General features: G+C 51.2%; 22 non-coding genes across 22 annotated transcripts; all 22 read right to left on the bottom strand.

Annotated features, from left to right (window-relative positions):
• Positions 1-245: 245 nt before the first annotated feature.
• On the bottom strand, positions 246-327 carry TRNAS-GCU (transfer RNA serine (anticodon GCU)). The gene has a single exon. It is a non-coding gene; the product is annotated as a tRNA-Ser (tRNA).
• Positions 328-1,211: 884 nt separating this feature from the next.
• On the bottom strand, positions 1,212-1,293 carry TRNAS-GCU (transfer RNA serine (anticodon GCU)). Its single transcript has one exon. It is a non-coding gene; the product is annotated as a tRNA-Ser (tRNA).
• An 81-nt stretch (positions 1,294-1,374) lies between these two features.
• TRNAS-GCU (transfer RNA serine (anticodon GCU)) lies at positions 1,375-1,456 on the bottom strand. The gene has a single exon. It is a non-coding gene; the product is annotated as a tRNA-Ser (tRNA).
• A 242-nt stretch (positions 1,457-1,698) lies between these two features.
• TRNAS-GCU (transfer RNA serine (anticodon GCU)) lies at positions 1,699-1,780 on the bottom strand. The gene has a single exon. It is a non-coding gene; the product is annotated as a tRNA-Ser (tRNA).
• Positions 1,781-2,339: 559 nt separating this feature from the next.
• Positions 2,340-2,421, bottom strand: TRNAS-GCU (transfer RNA serine (anticodon GCU)). Its single transcript has one exon. It is a non-coding gene; the product is annotated as a tRNA-Ser (tRNA).
• Positions 2,422-2,659: 238 nt separating this feature from the next.
• Positions 2,660-2,741, bottom strand: TRNAS-GCU (transfer RNA serine (anticodon GCU)). Its single transcript has one exon. It is a non-coding gene; the product is annotated as a tRNA-Ser (tRNA).
• A 556-nt stretch (positions 2,742-3,297) lies between these two features.
• Positions 3,298-3,379, bottom strand: TRNAS-GCU (transfer RNA serine (anticodon GCU)). Its single transcript has one exon. It is a non-coding gene; the product is annotated as a tRNA-Ser (tRNA).
• Positions 3,380-4,748: 1,369 nt separating this feature from the next.
• On the bottom strand, positions 4,749-4,830 carry TRNAS-GCU (transfer RNA serine (anticodon GCU)). Its single transcript has one exon. It is a non-coding gene; the product is annotated as a tRNA-Ser (tRNA).
• Positions 4,831-4,911: 81 nt separating this feature from the next.
• On the bottom strand, positions 4,912-4,993 carry TRNAS-GCU (transfer RNA serine (anticodon GCU)). The gene has a single exon. It is a non-coding gene; the product is annotated as a tRNA-Ser (tRNA).
• A 242-nt stretch (positions 4,994-5,235) lies between these two features.
• On the bottom strand, positions 5,236-5,317 carry TRNAS-GCU (transfer RNA serine (anticodon GCU)). Its single transcript has one exon. It is a non-coding gene; the product is annotated as a tRNA-Ser (tRNA).
• Positions 5,318-5,716: 399 nt separating this feature from the next.
• Positions 5,717-5,798, bottom strand: TRNAS-GCU (transfer RNA serine (anticodon GCU)). The gene has a single exon. It is a non-coding gene; the product is annotated as a tRNA-Ser (tRNA).
• Positions 5,799-6,361: 563 nt separating this feature from the next.
• Positions 6,362-6,442, bottom strand: TRNAR-CCU (transfer RNA arginine (anticodon CCU)). The gene has a single exon. It is a non-coding gene; the product is annotated as a tRNA-Arg (tRNA).
• Positions 6,443-7,002: 560 nt separating this feature from the next.
• Positions 7,003-7,084, bottom strand: TRNAS-GCU (transfer RNA serine (anticodon GCU)). Its single transcript has one exon. It is a non-coding gene; the product is annotated as a tRNA-Ser (tRNA).
• A 238-nt stretch (positions 7,085-7,322) lies between these two features.
• Positions 7,323-7,404, bottom strand: TRNAS-GCU (transfer RNA serine (anticodon GCU)). Its single transcript has one exon. It is a non-coding gene; the product is annotated as a tRNA-Ser (tRNA).
• Positions 7,405-7,641: 237 nt separating this feature from the next.
• On the bottom strand, positions 7,642-7,723 carry TRNAS-GCU (transfer RNA serine (anticodon GCU)). Its single transcript has one exon. It is a non-coding gene; the product is annotated as a tRNA-Ser (tRNA).
• A 1,369-nt stretch (positions 7,724-9,092) lies between these two features.
• On the bottom strand, positions 9,093-9,174 carry TRNAS-GCU (transfer RNA serine (anticodon GCU)). The gene has a single exon. It is a non-coding gene; the product is annotated as a tRNA-Ser (tRNA).
• Positions 9,175-9,255: 81 nt separating this feature from the next.
• On the bottom strand, positions 9,256-9,337 carry TRNAS-GCU (transfer RNA serine (anticodon GCU)). Its single transcript has one exon. It is a non-coding gene; the product is annotated as a tRNA-Ser (tRNA).
• Positions 9,338-9,579: 242 nt separating this feature from the next.
• On the bottom strand, positions 9,580-9,661 carry TRNAS-GCU (transfer RNA serine (anticodon GCU)). The gene has a single exon. It is a non-coding gene; the product is annotated as a tRNA-Ser (tRNA).
• A 442-nt stretch (positions 9,662-10,103) lies between these two features.
• TRNAS-GCU (transfer RNA serine (anticodon GCU)) lies at positions 10,104-10,185 on the bottom strand. Its single transcript has one exon. It is a non-coding gene; the product is annotated as a tRNA-Ser (tRNA).
• Positions 10,186-10,265: 80 nt separating this feature from the next.
• On the bottom strand, positions 10,266-10,347 carry TRNAS-GCU (transfer RNA serine (anticodon GCU)). The gene has a single exon. It is a non-coding gene; the product is annotated as a tRNA-Ser (tRNA).
• A 563-nt stretch (positions 10,348-10,910) lies between these two features.
• On the bottom strand, positions 10,911-10,992 carry TRNAR-CCU (transfer RNA arginine (anticodon CCU)). The gene has a single exon. It is a non-coding gene; the product is annotated as a tRNA-Arg (tRNA).
• A 560-nt stretch (positions 10,993-11,552) lies between these two features.
• Positions 11,553-11,634, bottom strand: TRNAS-GCU (transfer RNA serine (anticodon GCU)). Its single transcript has one exon. It is a non-coding gene; the product is annotated as a tRNA-Ser (tRNA).
• Between the last annotated feature and the right edge of the window lie 2,161 nt (positions 11,635-13,795).

Genomic DNA, 13,795 nt, shown 5'->3' with positions numbered 1-13,795 from the left:
CTTGTCCGACTTGCACCCCATCTGTGAAGCTTACATACTGGTGTCGAAGACTGATTACAGGGAGAACAAAAAAAAAGTTACGCGACTCGACGAGGATGGGATTCGAACCCACGCAGTCCGAGCCCAATAAATTAGCAGTCAATCCTTAACCTCTCGGCCACCTTGTCCGCATTGCACCCCATCCGTGCAGCTTACACACTAGTGTCGAAGACCGATCACTAGGAGAAGAAAAAAGTTACGTGAATCGACGAGTATGGGATTCGAACCCACGCGGGCAGAGCCCAATGGATTAGCAGTCCAACGCCTTAACCTCTCGGCCACCTCGTCCGCCTTGCAGGCCACCCGTGCAGCTTACACACTAGTGTCGAAGACTGATTACAGGGAGAACAAAAAAAAAGTTACGCGACTCGACGAGGATGGGATTCGAACCCACGCAGCCCGAGCTCAATAAATTAGCAGTCAATCCTTAACCTCTCGGCCACCTCGTCCGCATTGCACCCCATCCGTGCAGCTTACACACTAGTGTCGAAGACCGATTACTGGGAGAAGAAAAAAAGTTACGTGACTCGACGGGGATCGGATTCGAACCCGCGCTGGCAGAGTCCAATGGATTAGCAGTCAATCGCCTTAACCTCTCGGCCACCTCGTCTGCCTTGCAGGCCATTCGTGCGGCTTACACACTAGTGTCGTAGACAGATCACTGGGAGAACAAAATGAGTTACGCGACTCGACGACGATGGGTTTCGAACCAACGCGGAATGATCCCAATGGATTAGCAGTCCATCGCCATAACCTCCCGGCCACCTTGTCCGACTTGCACCCCATCTGTGCAGCTTACATACTAGTGTCGAAGACCGATCACTGGGAGAACAAAAAAAAGCTACGCGACTCGACGCGCACGGGATTCGAACCAACGCGGGAAGAACCCAATGCATTAGCAGTCCATCGTCTTAACCTCTCAGCCAGCTCGTCCGCCTTGCAGGTCATTCTTGCAGCTTACACACTAGTGTCGAAGACCCATCACTCGGAAAAAAAAAAGTTACGCGACTCGACGAGGATGGGATTCGAACCCACGCGGGCGGAGCTCCATGGATTAGCAGTCCATCGCCTTAAGCTGTCGTCGTTCCTCGTCCGCCTTGCAGGCCATCTGTGCAGCTTACACACAAGTGTCGAAGACCGATCACTGGGAGAACAAAAAAAGTTACGCGACTCGACGAGGATGGGATTCGAAACCACGCGGGCAGAGCCCAATGGATTAGCAGTCCATCGCCTTAACCTCCCAGCCACCTCGTCCGCCTTGCAGGCCGCCCGTGCAGCTTACACACTGGAGTCGAAGACTGATTACTGGGAGAACAAAAAAAAAGTTACGCGACTCGACGAGGATGGGATTCGAACCCACGCGGGCAGAGCCCAATGGATTAGCAGTCCATCGCCTTAACCTCTCGGCCACCTCGTCCGCCTTGCAGGCCACCCGTGCAGCTTACACACTAGAATCGAAGACTGATTACTGGGAGAACAAAAAAAAAGTTACGCGACTCGACGAGGATGGGATTCGAACCCATGCGGGCCGAGCCCAATAAATTAGCAGTCAATCCTTAACCTCTCGGCCACCTCGTCCGCATTGCACCCCATTCGTGCAGCTTACACACAAGTGTCGAAGAGCGATCACTGGGAGAAGAAAAAAAAAGTTACGCGACACGACGAGGATGGGATTCGAACCCACACGGGCAGAGCCCAATGGATTAGCAGTAAATCGCCTTAACCTCTCGGCCACCTCGTCTGCCTTGCAGGCCATTCGTGCGGCTTACACACTAGTGTCGTAGACAGATCACTGGGAGAACAAAATGAGTTCCGCGACTCGACCAGGACGGGATTCGAACCCACGCGGAACTAGTCCAATAGATTAGCAGTCCATCGCCATAACCTCCCGGCCACCTTGTCCGACTTGCACACCGTCTGTGCAGCTTACATACTAGTGTCGAAGACCGATCACTGGGAGAAAAAAAAAGCTACGCGACTCGACGAAGATGGGATTCGAACCCACGCGGGCAGATCCCAATGCATTAGCAGTTTATCGTCTTAACCTCTCGGCCAGCACGCCCGCCTTGCAGGTCATTCTTTCAGCTTACACACTAGTGTCGAAGACCCATCACTCAGAGAAAAAAAGTTACGCGACTCGACGAGGATGGGATTCGAACCCACGCGGGCAGATCTCAATGGATGAGCAGCAGTCCATCGCCTTAAGCTCTCGTCCACCTTGTCCGCCTTGCAGGCCATCTGTGCAGCTTACACACTAGTGTCGAAGACCGATCACTGGGAGAAAAAAAAGTTTCGGGACTCGACGAGGATGGGATTCGAACCCACGCGGGCAGAGCCCAATGTATTAGCAGTCGATCGCCTTAACCTCTCGGCCACCTCGTCCGACTTGCACCCCATCTGTGCAGCTTACACACTAGTGTCGAAGACCGATCACTGGGAGAACAAAAAAAGTTTCGGGACTCGACGAGGATGGGATTCGAACCCACGCGGGCAGAGCCCAATAAATTAGCAGTCAATCCTTAACCTCTCAGCCACCTCGTCCGCATTGCACCCCATCCGTGCAGCTTAAACACTAGTGTCGAAGACCGATCACTGGGAGAAGAAAAAAAGTTACGTGACTCGACGAGGATTGGATTCGAACCCACGCGGGCAGAGCCCAATGGATTAGCAGTCCATCGGCTTAACCTCTCGGCCACCTCGTCCGCCTTGCAGGCCACCCGTGCAGCTTACACACTAGTGTCGAAGACCCATCACTCGGAGAAAAAAAGTTACGCGACTCGACGAGGATGGGATTCGAACCCACGCGGGCAGAGCTCAATGGATTAGCAGTCCATCGCCTTAAGCTCTCGTCTTTCCTCGTCCGCCTTGCAGGCCATCTGTTCAGCTTACACACTAGTGTCGAAGACCGATCACTGCGAGAACAAAAAAGTTATGCGACTCGACGAGGATGGGATTCGAACCAACGCGAAATGAGCCCAATGGATTAGCAGTCCATCGCCTTAACCTCTCGGCCAGCTCGTCAGCCTTGCAGGCCATTCGTGCAGCTTACACACTAGTGTCAAAGACCGATCACAGGGAGAACAAAAAAAGTTACGCGACTCGACGAGGATGGAATTCGAACCCACGCAGGCAGAGCCCAATAAATTAGCAGTCAATCCTTAACCTCTCAGCCACCTCGTCCGCATCGCACCCCATCCGTGCAGCTTAAATACTAGTGTCGAAGACCGATCACTAGGAGAAGAAAAAAGTTACGTGACTCGACGAGTATGGGATTCAAACCCACGCGGGCAGAGCCCAATGGATTAGCAGTCCATCGCCTTAACCTCTCGGCCACCTCGTCCGCCTTGCAGGCCACCCGTGCAGCTTACATACTAGTGTCGAAGACTGATTACAGGGAGAACAAAAAAAAAGTTACGCGACTCGACGAGGATGGGATTCGAACCCACGCAGCCCGAGCTCAATAAATTAGCAGTCAATCCTTAACCTCTCGGCCACCTCGTCCGCATTGCACCCCATCCGTGCAGCTTACACACTAGTGTCGAAGACCGATCACTGGGAGAAGAAAAAAAAGTTACGCGACTCGACGAGGATCGGATTCGAACCCACGCGGGCAGAGTCCAATGGATTAGCAGTCAATCGCCTTAACCTCTCGGCCACCTCGTCTGCCTTGCAGGCCAATCGTGCGGCTTACACACTAGTCTCGTAGACAGATCACTGGGAGAACAAAATGAGTTACGCGACTCGACGAGGATGGGTTTCGAACCAACGCGAAATGAGCCCAATGGATTAGCAGTCCACCGCCATAACCTCCCGGCCACCTTGTCCGACTTGCACCCCATCTGTGAAGCTTACATACTGGTGTCGAAGACTGATTACAGGGAGAACAAAAAAAAAGTTACGCGACTCGACGAGGATGGGATTCGAACCCACGCAGTCCGAGCCCAATAAATTAGCAGTCAATCCTTAACCTCTCGGCCACCTTGTCCGCATTGCACCCCATCCGTGCAGCTTACACACTAGTGTCGAAGACCGATTACTGGGAGAAGAAAAAAAAGTTACCCGACTCGACGGGGATCGGATTCCAACCCGCGCTGGCAGAGTCCAATGGATTAGCAGTCAATCGCCTTAACCTCTCGGCCACCTCGTCTGCCTTGCAGGCCATTCGTGCGGCTTACACACTAGTGTCGTAGACAGATCACTGGGAGAACAAAATGAGTTACGCGACTCGACGACGATGGGTTTCGAACCAACGCGGAATGAGCCCAATGGATTAGCAGTCCATCGCCATAACCTCCCGGCCACCTTGTCCGACTTGCACCCCATCTGTGCAGCTTACATACTAGTGTCGAAGACCGATCACTGGGAGAACAAAAAAAAAGCTACGCGACTCGACGCGGACGGGATTCGAACCAACGCGGGAAGAACCCAATGCATTAGCAGTCCATCGTCTTAACCTCTCAGCCAGCTCGTCCGCCTTGCAGGTCATTCTTGCAGCTTACACACTAGTGTCGAAGACCCATCACTCGGAAAAAAAAAGTTACGCGACTCGACGAGGATGGGATTCGAACCCACGCGGGCAGAGCTCAATGGATTAGCAGTCCATCGCCTTAAGCTCTCGTCGTTCCTCGTCCGCCTTGCAGGCCATCTGTGCAGCTTACACACTAATGTCGAAGACCGATCACTGGGAGAACAAAAAAAGTTACGCGACTCGATGAGGATGGGATTCGAAACCACGCGGGCAGAGCCCAATGGATTAGCAGTCCATCGCCTTAACCTCCCGGCCACCTCGTCCGCCTTGCAGGCCGCCCGTGCAGCTTACACACTAGAGTCGAAGACTGATTACTGGGAGAACAAAAAAAAAGTTACGCGACTCGACGAGGATGGGATTCGAACCCACGCGGGCAGAGCCCAATGGATTAGCAGTCCATCGCCTTAACCTCTCGGCCACCTCGTCCGCCTTGCAGGCCACCCGTGCAGCTTACACACTAGAATCGAAGACTGATTACTGGGAGAACAAAAAAAAAGTTACGCGACTCGACGAGGATGGGATTCGAACCCATGCGGGCCGAGCCCAATAAATTAGCAGTCAATCCTTAACCTCTCGGCCACCTCGTCCGCATTGCACCCCATTCGTGCAGCTTACACACAAGTGTCGAAGAGCGATCACTGGGAGAAGAAAAAAAAAGTTACGCGACACGACGAGGATGGGATTCGAACCCACACGGGCAGAGCCCAATGGATTAGCAGTAAATCGCCTTAACCTCTCGGCCACCTCGTCTGCCTTGCAGGCCATTCGTGCGGCTTACACACTAGTGTCGTAGACAGATAACTGGGAAAACAAAAAAACTTACGCGACTCGATGAGGATGGAATTCGAACCCACGCGGGCAGAGCCCAATGCATTAGCAGTCCATCGTCTTAACCTCTCGGCCAGCTCGTCCGCCTTGCAGGCCATTCGTGCAGCTTACACACTAGTGTCGAAGACCGATCACTGGGAGAACAAAAAAAAGTTACACGACTCGACGAGGATGGAATTCGAACCCACGCGGGCAGAGCCCAATAAATTAGCAGTCAATCCTTAACCTCTCAGCCACCTCGTCCGCATTGCACCCCATCCGTGCAGCTTAAACACTAGTGTTAAAGACCGATCACTAGAGAAGAAAAAAAGTTACGTGACTCGACGAGGATGGGATTCGAACCCACGCGGGCAGAGCCGAATGGATTAGCAGTCCATCGCCTTAACCTCTCGGCCACCTCGTCCGCCTTGCAGGCCACCCGTGCAGCTTACACACTAGTGTCGAAGACTGATTACAGGGAGAACAAAAAAAAAGTTACGCGACTCGACGAGGATGGGATTCGAACCCACGCAGTCCGAGCCCAATAAATTAGCAGTCAATCCTTAACCTCTCGGCCACCTCGTCCGCATTGCACCCCATCCGTGAGGCTTACACACTAGTGTCGAAGACCGATCACTGGGAGAAGAAAAAAAAGTTACGCGACTCGACGAGGATCGGATTCGAACCCACGCGGGCAGAGTCCAATGGATTAGCAGTCAATCGCCTTAACCTCTCGGCCACCTCGTCCGTCTTGCAGGCCACCCGTGCAGCTTACACACTAGTGTCAAAGACTGATAACTGGGAGAACAAAAAAAAGTTACGCGGCTCGACGAGGATGGGATTCGAACCCACGCGGGCTGAGCCCAATAAATTAGCAGTCAATCCTTAACCTCTCGGCCACCTCGTCCGCATGGCACCCCATCCGTGCAGCTTACACACTAGTGTCGAAGACCGATCACTGGGAGAAGAAAAAAAAGTTACGCGACTCGACGAGGATGGGATTCGAACCCACGCGGGCCAGCCCAATGGATTAGGAGTCAATCGCCTTAACCTCTCGGCCACCTTGTCTGCCTTGCAGGCCATTCGTGCGGCTTACACACTAGTGTCGTAGACAGATCACTGGGAGAACAAAATGAGTTACGCGACTCGACCAGGACGGGATTCGAACCCACGCGGAATGAGTCCAATAGATTAGCAGTCCATCGCCATAACCTCCCGGCCACCTTGTCCGTCTTGCACCCCGTCTGTGCAGCTTACATACTAGTGTCGAAGACCGATCACTGGGAGAAAAAAAAAGCTACGCGACTCGACGAAGATGGGATTCGAACCCACGCGGGCAGAGCCCAATGCATTAGCAGTTTATCGTCTTAACCTCTAGGCCAGCACGCCCGCCTTGCAGGTCATTCTTGCAGCTTACACACTAGTGTCGAAGACCCATCACTCAGAGAAAAAAAGTTACGCGACTCGACGAGGATGGGATTCGAACCCACGCGGGCAGATCTCAATGGATGAGCAGCAGTCCATCGCCTTAAGCTCTCGTCCACCTTGTCCGCCTTGCAGGCCATCTGTGCAGCTTACACACTAGTGTCGAAGACCGATCACTGGGAGAAAAAAAAAGTTTCGGGACTCGACGAGGATGGGATTCGAACCCACGTTGGCAGAGCCCAATGGATTAGCAGTCCATCGCCTTAACCTCTCGGCCACCTCGTCCGACTTGCACCCCATCTGTGTAGCTTACACACTAGTGTCGAAGACCGATCACTGGGAGAACAAAAAAAGTTTCGGGACTCGACGAGGATGGGATTCGAACCCACGCGGGCAGAGCCCAATAAAATAGCAGTCAATCCTTAACCTCTCAGCCACCTCGTCCGCATTGCAGCCCATCCGTGCAGCTTAAACACTAGTGTCGAAGACCGATCACTGGGAGAAGAAAAAAAGATACGTGACTCGACGAGGATTGGATTCGAACCCACGCGGGCAGAGCCCAATGGATTAGCAGTCCATCGGCTTAACCTCTCGGCCACCTCGTCCGCCTTGCAGGCCACCCGTGCAGCTTACACACTAGTGTCGAAGACCCATCACTCGGAGAAAAAAAGTTACGCGACTCGACGAGGATGGGATTCGAACTCACGCGGGCAGAGCTCAATGGATTAGCAGTCCATCGCCTTAAGCTCTCGTCGTTCCTCGTCCGCCTTGCAGGCCATCTGTTCAGCTTACACACTAGTGTCGAAGACCGATCACTGCGAGAACAAAAAAGTTATGCGACTCGACGAGGATGGGATTCGAACCCACGCGGGCAGAGCCCAATGGATTAGCAGTCCATCGCCTTAACCTCTCGGCCAGCTCGTCCTCCGCCTTGCAGGCCATTCGTGCAGCTTACACACTAGTGTCGAAGACCGATCACAGGGAGAACAAAAAAAAGTTACGCGACTCGACGAGGATGGAATTCGAACCCACGCGGGCAGAGCCCAATAAATTAGCAGTCAATCCTTAACCTCTCGGCCACCTCGTCCGCATTGCACCCCATCCGTGCAGCTTACACACTAGTGTCGAAGACCGATCACTGCGAGAAGAAAAAAAAGTTACGCGACTCGACGAGGATCGGATTCGAACCCACGCGGGCAGAGTCCAATGGATTAGCAGTCAATCGCCTTAACCTCTCGGCCACCTCGTCTGCCTTGCAGGCCATTCGTGCGGCTTACACACTAGTCTCGTAGACAGATCACTGGGAGAACAAAATGAGTTACGCGACTCGACGAGGATGGGTTTCGAACCAACGCAAAATGAGCCCAATGGATTAGCAGTCCACCGCCATAACCTCCCGGCCACCTTGTCCGACTTGCACCCCATCTGTGCAGCTTACATACTAGTGTCGAAGACTGATTACAGGGAGAACAAAAAAAAGTTACGCGACTCGACGAGGATGGGATTCGAACCCACGCAGTCCGAGCCCAATAAATTAGCAGTCAATCCTTAACCTCTCGGCCACCTCATCCGCATTGCACCCCATCCGTGCAGCTTACACACTAGTGTCGAAGACCGATTACTGGGAGAAGAAAAAAAAGTTACGCGACTCGACGGGGATCGGATTCGAACCCGCGCTGGCAGAGTCCAATGGATTAGCAGTCAATCGCCTTAACTTCTCGGCCACCTCGTCTGCCTTGCAGGCGATTCGTGCGGCTTACACACTAGTGTCGTAGACAGATCACTGGGAGAACAAAATGAGTTACGCGACTCGACGACGATGGGTTTCGAACCAACGCGGAATGAGCCCAATGGATTAGCAGTCCATCGCCATAACCTCCCGGCCACCTTGTCCGACTTGCACCACATCTGTGCAGCTTACATACTAGTGTCGAAGACCGATCACTGGGAGAACAAAAAAAAGCTACGCGACTCGACGCGGACGGGATTCGTACCAACGCGGGAAGAACCCAATGCATTAGCAGTCCATCGTCTTAACCTCTCAGCCAGCTCGTCCGCCTTGCAGGTCATTCTTGCAGCTTACACACTAGTGTCGAAGACCCATCACTCGGAAAAAAAAAGTTACGCGACTCGACGAGGATGGGATTCGAACCCACGCGGGCAGAGCTCAATGGATTAGCAGTCCATCGCCTTAAGCTCTCGTCGTTCCTCGTCCGCCTTGCAGGCCATCTGTGCAGCTTACACACTAATGTCGAAGACCGATCACTGGGAGAACAAAAAAAGTTACGCGACTCGACGAGGATGGGATTCGAAACCACGCGGGCAGAGCCCAATGGATTAGCAGTCCATCGCCTTAACCTCCCGGCCACCTCGTCCGCCTTGCAGGCCACCCGTGCAGCTTACAAACTAGAGTCGAAGACTGTTTACTGGGAGAACAAAAAAAAAGTTACGCGACTCGACGAGGATGGGATTGGAACCCACGGGGGCAGAGCCCAATGGATTAGCAGTCCATCGCCTTAACCTCTCGGCCACCTCGTCCGCCTTGCAGGCCACCCGTGCAGCTTACACACTAGAATCGAAGACTGATTATTGGGAGAACAAAAAAAAAGTTACGCGACTCGACGAGGATGGGATTCGAACCCATGCGGGCCGAGCCCAATAAATTAGCAGTCAGTCCTTAACCTCTCGGCCACCTCGTCCGCATTGCACCCCATTCGTGCAGCTTACACACAAGTGTCGAAGAGCGATCACTGGGAGAAGAAAAAAAAAGTTACGCGACACGACGAGGATGGGATTCGAACCCACACGGGCAGAGCCCAATGGATTAGCAGTAAATCGCCTTAACCTCTCGGCCACCTCGTCTGCCTTGCAGGCCATTCGTGCGGCTTACACACTAGTGTCGTAGACAGATCACTGGGAAAACAAAAAAACTTACGCGACTCAATGAGGATGGAATTCGAACCCACGCGGGCAGAGCCCAATGCATTAGCAGTTCATCGTCTTAACCTCTCGGCCAGCTCGTCCGCCTTGCAGGCCATTCGTGCAGCTTACACACTAGTGTCGAAGACCGATCACTGGGAGAACAAAAAAAAGTTACACGACTCGACGAGGATGGAATTCGAACCCACGCGGGCAGAGCCCAATAAATTAGCAGTCAATCCTTAACCTCTCAGCCACCTCGTCCGCATTGCACCCCATCCGTGCAGCTTAAACACTAGTGTCTAAGACCGATCACTAGAGAAGAAAAAAAGTTACGTGACTCGACGAGGATGATTACTGGGAGAACAAAAAAAATTACGCGACTCGACGAAGATGGGATTCAAACCCACGCGGGCAGAGCCCAATAAATTAGCAGTCCGTCGCCTTAACCTCTCGGCCACCTCGTCCGCCTTGCAGGCCACCCGTGCAGCTTACACACTATTGTCGAAGACTGATTACTGGGAGAACAAAAAAAAGTTACGCGACTCGACAAGGATGGGATTCGAACCCACGCGGGCAGAGCCCAATGGATTAGCAGTCCATCGCCTTAACCTCTCGGCCACCTCGTCCGCCTTGTAGGCCATTCGTGCAGCTTACACACTAGTGACGAAGACCGATCACTGGGAGAACAAAAAAAGTTACGCGACTCGACGAGGATGGCATTCGAACCCACGCGGACAGAGCCCAATGGATTAGCAGTCCATTGCCTTAACTTCTCGGCCACATCGTCCGTCTTGCAGGCCATTCGTGCAGCTTAAACAGTAGTGACGAAGACCGATCACTGGGAGAACAAAAAAAGTTACGCGATTCGACGAGGATGGCATTCGAACCCACGCGGACAGAGCCCAATGGATTAGCAGCTCATCGCCTTAACTTTTCGGCCACCTCGTCCGTCTTGCAGGCCACCCGTGCAGCTTACACACTAGTGTCAAAGACTGATAACTGGGAGAACAAAAAAAAAGTTACGCGGCTCGACGAGGATGGGATTCGAACCCACGCGGGCTGAGCCCAATAAATTAGCAGTCAATCCTTAACCTCTCGGCCACCTCGTCCGCATTGCACCCCGTCCGTGCAGCCTACACACTAGTGTCGAAGACCGATCACTGGGAGAAGAAAAAAAAGTTACGCGACTCGACGAGAATGGGATTCGAACCCACGCGGGACCAGCCCAATGGATTAGGAGTCAATCGCCTTAACCTCTCGGCCACCTTGTCTGCCTTGCAGGCCATTCGTGCGGCTTACACACTAGTGTCGTAGACAGATCACTGGGAGAACAAAATGAGTTACGCGACTCGACCAGGACGGGATTCGAACCCACGCGGAATGAGTCCAATGAATTGGCAGTCCATCGCCATAACCTCCCGGCCACCTTGTCCGACTTGCACCCTATCTGTGCAGCTTACATACTAGTGTCGAAGACCGATCACTGGGAGAACAAAAAAAAGCTACGCGACTCGACGAAGATGGGATTCGAACCCACGCGGGCAGAGCCCAATGCATTAGCAGTTTATCGTCTTAACCTCTCGGCCAGCACGCCCGCCTTGCAGGTCATTCTTGCAGCTTACACACTAGTGTCGAAGACCCATCACTCAGAGAAAGAAAGTTACGCGACTCGACGAGGATGGGATTCGAACCCACGCGGGCAGGTCTCAATGGATGAGCCGTCCATCGCCTTAAGCTCTCGTCCACCTTGTCCGCCTTGCAGGCCATCTGTGCAGCTTACACACTAGTGTCGAAGACCGATCACTGGGAGAACAAAAAAAGTTTCGGGACTCGACGAGGATGGGATTCGAACCCACGCGGGCAGAGCCCAATGGATTAGCAGTCAATCGCCTTAACCTCTCGGCCACCTCGTCCTTTTTTTTTTTTTTTTTTTCTTTATTGCCGGCTTCGCACAAAAGAAATACAATTTGCGATCACTTTTAAACAAGTTTAAAAAAAAAACACCAGCCTGGCTGTGACTGGTTTCATTTAAAACTGCTTCATTGTAGCCAACACATTCAACAACGACACCCATTCAGGTCTTTCTTCTCTGGAAGATAACACGTCTCTTATGTATACAATACTTTCCGTGAAGTATTCATGCGCACATCGGGCATCTTTATCTACGTGTCTTACTGCCATTCTAGTTCGCCACACGCTGTGAAGCACAAGCAACATAAACATATCATAAGGCACACCATCCTCATTTTCTACAGCCAAGAATCTAATACCGTGTGGTGTGATAGGCAAGTCCTTTTTCAAGGTACGCTGCAGAATGTCCCACAGAAAAACAGCATCCCAGCAATCAAGAAAAATGTGGTTGACAGTCTCGGGTTTCTTACAGATAAGGCAGTCCATCGACCACGGAACAAAGAAACCCTTTTCTTGCAACCATGGTTTTACGGGCAATGTTCCGCTGTGCAGCTGAAAAAAAAATGTCTTTGCACTTGCGCGTACGGTCATCATTTTCACTCTCTTCAATACGTCACGTTCAGCACCAACCTGGTATACTGATCTGTAGATAGGCTGAGGCAGCATTACGTCACGTAAATCTCTGTAAAGACGTTTTCTCTTTACAGCAGATAAATATTCCATTGAAAATCTCACTTTCAGTATTTCATATGACATTATAACTTCTCTTAAATATCCACGTAGGTTACATTTCACAGACATACTTGATACCACATAATCAGGAATCTTATTAGAAAGTACAATTTGTAGAAATGTTCTCACAAACGGGTTACATTGGTCGCGTAAAAAAATATATCTAGACACAATTTGCTTGAGGAAGAGGTGAGCCAATCCTAAACCACCATTTCTTAGTGAATGAAATAAGTTTGTTCGACTCGTACGCTCCCAAACCGACCCCCAAACAAACACAGCTAAGACTCGATGCAATTTCTGCACATTTGCTCTTGACATAAATAGGAACTGCAGAACATACCATACTTTGCAAACAATGAACCAATTGCATGCAGTCGCTCTAGAAAACATAGAAAGTTCCCTACCACCCCAGTTTCTTGTCTTCTCACGAGTGCTCTCACATATCTCTTTCCAGTAATCATCCGTGTTTTTGTAATGCTGGAGGGGTACTCCGAGATACTTCGTCGGTACAAGTGACCAGTTCATATTTGCAAAGTTTTGTGGGGTGGTCTCCCAAGAACCATGCCACAAGCCTAGGCATTTGTCCCAGTTTACTGCACTGCCTGTCATCTTGCAAAAATAGTCCACATGACGTATCACTTCACTGACACTTTCCTTATCGCTACAAAACACGGCAATATCGTCGGCATATGTTAGCATTTTAACTTCACTGTTCATTAGCTGATACCCTTTTATTGTTTCATTGCTAATAATCTTCATGCAGAAAGGTTCCATATATATTGCAAATAATAAAGCCGAAATGGGATCACCTTGCCGCACACCGTTTGTCACTTGAAAGCTTTCAGTAAGTCGCCCATTAATTACAAGACTCGTAAAGCACTCTCTATAGGCCATTTTTACCCCTTCCAAAATAACAGACCCTACATTAACATATTCTAGTATCAAAAAAAGGATATCATGATTTACACGGTCAAAGGCTTTTTCCAGATCTAATTGCAACATTGCAACCTTGCTACCAAACACATCGCAACTCTCCAGCACGCTTCTCGCTACATGAACATTTGTATTTATTGTGCGTCCTTTTATACCACAAGTCTGGTGTGGTCCAACTAGTATTTTCATCATCCTTTGCAACCTGCCTGCAAGAACCTTCATAAACACTTTATAGTCTGTGTTGGCTAAACTGATTGGTCGGTACGACTTGACGGACAATAATTTTTTGGGGTCGTCAGTTTTCGGTATGAGTATTACGTGCGTCTTTTTAAATGAGCCGGGCAGAACCTTTAATCTTATAGCCTCCGTGAAGACACGATGTAAGGCAACAGAAATAACACCTTTAAAAGTCTTGTACAATGCGGCACCAAATCCATCAGGTCCCGGTGCTTTGCCAGCCGCTAGGTCGTCAATAGCCTTTTCTATTTCGGACACTCC

The sequence above is a fragment of the Rhipicephalus microplus genome, chromosome X (genome assembly GCF_043290135.1).
Source record: "Rhipicephalus microplus isolate Deutch F79 chromosome X, USDA_Rmic, whole genome shotgun sequence".
Taxonomy (NCBI): domain Eukaryota; kingdom Metazoa; phylum Arthropoda; class Arachnida; order Ixodida; family Ixodidae; genus Rhipicephalus; species Rhipicephalus microplus.
Note: the sequence above shows the minus strand (reverse complement) of the source record. Positions and strands in the feature narration are given on the sequence as shown.